Genomic DNA, 6,000 nt, shown 5'->3' on the forward strand with positions numbered 1-6,000 from the left:
TATCTCGCTTGTTTTACGGGGCACACTACTTTTTTATGGCTTTAACTTTTTGCCGAGACTTTTCTCTACAAGTACGTATTCTTCCAGACTGTGTACTATATGTTTTTACTGGGCTAAAAGCCATGTAAAAATGGCGAATTAGTTCTACCAATATTCAACATTTTACCGCTAAATAACAACTTTCACCTTCCATGTTGATGTTCTAATGCACGTGGTCGGCAGTAATTAGTGACCCGGATGAAATGAAACTTGCGTAAACACTCTCCTTTCAGTGGTGAATTCAAATTTCGCTTTTATGTAACCAGGATAGAAGAATTAAGTTGAAAAAGAAAATATGACGATAGTAAGTCATATTGACAAAAATGACGAAAATACGTAGTTAGTAAACATGACGATTATCAATCATTTTTAAAAATGACAGATTTCAGTCTCACCCCTGACTGATGCAAGTCGACTGATTTCTTGTAGTCCAATTGTGAATTGTAAAAATTGACTTGTGTATACATATGATGTATGACAAGTTTTTTCTTGTTAGATTATTCAATTATGAAACAGCAATCTAAAGTTAGCAATACAAAATATAATTCAGTTAAAACATATCCTCCTCCCAACCCTACCCCCCACAAAGTCAGGTTATAGATCATTCTGAGGATTACGAGTAGTAGAAATAACTTACTAGTAATTCATAATCTTGCATTACAAACAAACACGGAAGCTTACTTTCTACCAGCAAAATTGGAATGACTTTATTGTGTATTCATCATGATTACTTGTTTAGATAAATATAATGTTGCTTTAGGTCAGTTCAGTTTTCTTTTCTGGGTCATCAACTCCTCGGGCCTTAAAAAAAATTCTCCAATAGTCATAATTAATGATCAAATACATTCTTTTCTCTATGTTCATTTACAGATCTAATCAAAGTATGTGTATGTGAAACTTCTGCATTTTAGTTACTCTATTTGTTTGGAAAATGACTTATTCTACACATTGTGAAGTAGCCAGGTAGCTTAAAGATCCAGCCACCTGCTATTTCTTTTTCCTCAAAGAAAAACTCTTGTTATAAGTCTGGGCTGTCCACAGATTTATCAGTACGGAAGAGCTTAAAAAATATAAGAAAATAACTAGACTTTACAACACTAATGGAAATACCACCTGTCCACAAATCTGGTAAGCTTACATCCGGTCATTGCACAGATTACGTTTTAGATCTGTCTTCGCAGGACTGGAATCCCGGACCTCTGGGGAATATGGTGGGATAATGTAAAGCCTCATATAGAAAATTAACCGTTATTACTCTGTGTGTAAACAAAGCACGATGTTTGCCTTTAAAAATGTAAATAAACATTACCTTTTCCCATTACATTCCACACTAAATTTACAAGTGCGCCATCTTTAGTCACGTGACATAAACTTTCCAAAACTTGGGCGGATTTTATTTCATTTGACACCACGCGGGAAAAGATAAGGCATTGGATCGTGTTGTCGTAATAAAAGATCATATTTTATGTAACGACAAATCTGAAATGCATTCTATAGACATGGTATATTATTTTCGTTTCAATAAAATTGAATCCATGCAATCTTTAAATTTTTTGTTGAATCTAAGCACAAGAAGAGACACTAGCACTGAGCTCACCACAAACGATCTACCTCCGCTCCCAATGAATACAATGGCAAAGTCCATTTTTTGCTATGGGAAACCCCAAATATCTGTTCGATCAGAACATTGCATGATTAATGCCACCGTATAATAAAGAATCTGAGTCTCATTAAATTTCATTCAGTGGAATGGGAGGAGTGAGTAACCCTCAATGTTATAGAAAGAATGGCAGTGTCCATGTTTTGCTATGCCCCCCCCCAATATTGTCCGATTGAAACGTAAAATAGAAGATGCATGCACACTAGGGGAGTATCCAGCAATTTTTGAAAGGGGGGGGTCCATGGTGGTGTCCACTCGATCATAGAAGATACGCACAGCTAGGGAGAGAAAAAAAATTCTGATGCATTTTTGGCTACTCCCTCTTATGACTTTTTAAAGTTAGTTCCTTCAGAAGATAGTGAAAATAGTAAACGTATAATCAAAGTCAGACCAAGAACAAAATTTCCATATCAGCTAAGAGGCATGTTGATCACACTTTAGTTTACGATAACTCAACAGGGGGATCCAGGATTTGGTGAGGGGAGATGTGGGTCAGACATGAAACGAAGATGCACTGAACCTTCTGTGGGAGCAGGATCGAAACCCTGGAAGTTCTTGGGTCTTTGTCTCTTTAAAGAACATATTTATTTAGATGCTGTAAAACACAGTAATACCCCGGTACGGATCCAGCAACTTTTGAAAGGGGGGGGGGGGTCAGGGTGCCCCCCCCCCCCAAACTCAAACGTAAATTCACACAAACGCGGTGATGACAAAAATAGACCATGGTAAATGATATCTTTGTTTATGTCCCTTAATTCTTTGAAAAAGTATCCTTCCACTCCGAATAAAAACAGCCACATTCCAAAAACTACTGTAGCCTTAAAATTGAATGGATTTGTACGAAAACCTATTAGGATCAAATTACGGTAAAAAAAAAAAAAAAAAAAAAAAAAAAAAAAAATTAAAAGGCGTAATAACGACTTTTGAAAAGGCGTTATAACGCGGAAAAAGCCGTAATAACGCAAATAAAGGCGTAATTACGCCTTTCCAAAAGGCTTTATTATGCCTTTCCAAAAGGCGTTATTACGCCTTTCCAAAAGGCGTTATTACGCCTTTTTAAAAGGCATTAATACGCCTTTCAAAAAGGCGTTATTATGCCTTTTGAAGGGCAATTATTATTATGTCTTTGACAGGCCCGTGCTTTTAAGGGGGGGGGGGGGCGTTCCCATAAAATTGACAACAAGCAAACCAAAATACAAGCCCCCCCCCCCAAAAAAAAATAAACTGCCTAAACTTGAGGGGAAACTTTTTCTAATTTTTCGGTAAAACTTTTTTGAAATGCAATGACTTGCCCGAGTTTAACCATACTGCAACAAAATGTTAAGGGACCAAGCAATCAATAAATGATTTTTTATATTTAAACTATAGCAAGACTATTCTCCCAAAAAGTGGGGTGGGGACCCCCCCCCCCCCCCACACTCACATTCGTACTACCGGCCTGTTTGAAAAGGAGTTGTATCCAAAAATAGAAAGGCGTTATTTTAAAATAGTAAAAATATGAAAGATTGAACCAAAGCCATCTTTATTTATGCAATATTTAGATTATAGTTTTAATATTATAAATTATATTATAAATTATAGTATTTTCTATATTCCTGCACATCTCGCGGACAGTTGTTTGCATTTTGCATGCATATTAAGAGAAGTCATCACTCTACTTTTGAAAATCCAGGATATAGGCAGAACCAGCTTTGGGCTTTGCTAGCCACGTACGTATTTAAAAATTCATGTCAAATTTGAAATATTTTTCTTTCCTCTTTGTAAAAAACAGGCAAAGTATTTGCATAGGTATAATGAGCAATTAGCCTTCAACAAAATTTCTGAAATCCATACACTTTGGTAGAAGCGTCTGGCATCAGACTAAGTTGGTTTAACACTGAAAATATTTTACACATTTAAAAATTTTTTTTTCCTAGAAATCTAATTATAATCAGCCCCCAGGGTGGGCTAAGTAAGTCATATATTGAAAAAAAAGAGACGTAATAACGCCTTTTTAAAAGACGTAATAACGCCTTTTGGAAAAGCGTAATAAAACCTTTTGGAAAGGCGTAATAACGCCTTTTAGAAAGGCGTAATAACGCCTCTTGGAAAGGCGTAATTACGCCTTTATTTGCGTTATTACGCCTTTTTCCGCGTTATAACGCCTTTTGAAAAGGCGTTATAACGCCTTTTAAATTTTTTTTTACCGTAGTTTGATCCTAAAAGGCTTTCGTAGATTTTCAATATTTCCAAAAACTACAGAGAAAATTTGTTGAGAATTTGACAAACTTTTTTTTTAACTGGATTTTCTTGAAAACCTACCCACCAGGGGACGTAAAACGAAGAAATAATTTACTGTGGCCTTATGCATAATCCTTTAAGCTAGATCCTTGAAAAGATGATCCGAAAATGGTATAATATAGCCAAAGATCACAGGAATCTGGTATCAAATTGATCCTCACATGTTACTTATCGTATATTGAAGTAAGTAGAATATCTTAATTCTACCATTCACTCATAAATAAAAACGCAGAAAGAGAGGGATAGTGAAGGTTAATGATGGAAAGGAATTCTAAAGCAAGTGGAATATGAGCGGAGATTGCGACAGATCGAGTTGTTTTGAATTACATTTATATTCAGAACGTACTAAGACATAAAAATATCTATTCCAGAAAACTCTTTGTCTTCTCTCTCTCTCTTTCTCTCTCCACTTGGCAAAAAGTAAAGGGGGGTCCAAACCCCGGACCCCCCCCCCTTCTGGATTCCCAATGTACCCGCACGTACTAGTAAGTATTTTCCTCTTAATTATTCTCCTTTGTACCTGGGTAACTAGTGAAGAAGAAACAATAGTTATAGGATGATTTTACATAAGTATATATGTATCAGATAGTGCATAAAACGCTCAAAAGATGAATTGCAATTGGCTACTGTGTAAAATGTAAGGTCTGTGAACCAGTGCTCCTTTTCACTAAAAAACTTACGACTAGTCGTAATATTTTTTGTGAAAAGGGCCATGGGTTTTTGTCGTTTTTCGACTCCCCCACCCAAAAGGGATGAAAATTGTAATAACTACAGGATATTCCAAAAGATGAATTGGCAATTGCCAAAAAAGGAAAGTAACAGAAAACAATAACATCTGCAGTGTATTTATTAAAGTAACACCCTGGTGTTTGCTATATAAAATGTGATTGGTTATTGTATTTATAAAATACATGTTCTACAGGATTCTAATATAACAGTAAGGAAGATCGGGAATCGGACCCGGGACCCCTGCAATGATTACTAGTCAGGTGCTCCAACAATTGAGCAACCCGGACCCAAACCATTACATTCATCCCTCCTTAAATTGACTTCACCCTCGAAGACACAATCAAAGTTGTCTTGCGATGAAAGCAGTTTTTGTTCATAAATATGTTAAAAAGAAAAAAGTATTTTTTTTTCATAACTTTATTAGAAATGTCAATAGGAGTTGGATCAAGAAGTTCAAGAAGAGGACTGGGAAAGGAGAAAAAGGAAGAGAGTCGGGGGTGGGGTTGCCACCAATAGTTTTATTAAGCATTTACTATACAATACATGTATATAAAAAAGAGCTACTTCTGGTTGTGCACCCTCAGTAATAACGTATGGTGACCTTGCTTCTTACGAGCCTGAGGAAAAGGATGAAGAGACAACGAGAGAAAAGGGGCTGGAATGAAAGAAAGGAGAAAAGGGGTCAATGGGTATAGGAAGAACTGACAATAGTAGATGTACTTCTCATGTCTATCCCACTTAATTAACGTTTCATACAAAAAAAATCTCATAAAATCTTAAAAGGTTAAAACTCCTGGTGTTTTTGGACAAAAATAGTTATATAGACTGAAATCAACATTTTAGTCGTGTTCGTTAATAATAAATTTACTCGAATCGATTGTATAGGACACTATATACAATTTCAAGTCAATCTGTTGTCAGAAAACCTATCGTGTGTCATTTAAATTGTAAATATACAATTTCGTTACATAGAAATATTGTTCACAAGTTATATCAGTGTATTGAAATTATTGTATTATGTGTATATCTGTATGTTTTAATTAAAACAATGAGTAAAACCGCCGAAATTATTATTTTTTAAATACATCGTATTTCTAAATACATTATTAAAACAAGATATGTTTGTAAAACACTGATGCCCCCGTATGGCAGCTTATGGCGAAGGTTAAAGTTTCTCAAATGCAAGTCAAAATCCAGGCCAAAAGATAAAAAATGTTAAATTTGAAAGCCCTAGCTGCAACTGTTCAAAAGTTATGGCAAAGGTTAATTTTTTTTTTTAAATAAGTAAAACA

General features: G+C 35.3%; 1 protein-coding gene across 10 annotated transcripts in view; it reads right to left on the reverse strand.

The window, feature by feature from the left end:
- Positions 1-1,431, reverse strand: part of LOC133181726 (rho guanine nucleotide exchange factor 18-like) — a 127,611-nt gene extending 126,180 nt beyond the window's left edge. For all 10 annotated transcript variants that reach the window (XM_061316293.1, XM_061316298.1, XM_061316291.1 and 7 more), the window contains exon 1: positions 1,349-1,431. The gene's annotated coding sequence lies outside the window, so the exon portion shown is untranslated. The remainder of the gene's footprint in view (positions 1-1,348) is intronic.
- Positions 1,432-6,000: the final 4,569 nt, after the last annotated feature.

This window comes from Saccostrea echinata, unplaced genomic scaffold, assembly GCF_033153115.1.
Source record: "Saccostrea echinata isolate AGI-Se365-2 ecotype Australia unplaced genomic scaffold, CSIRO_AGI_Sech_v1 ptg000009l, whole genome shotgun sequence".
In the NCBI taxonomy this organism is placed as follows: domain Eukaryota; kingdom Metazoa; phylum Mollusca; class Bivalvia; order Ostreida; family Ostreidae; genus Saccostrea; species Saccostrea echinata.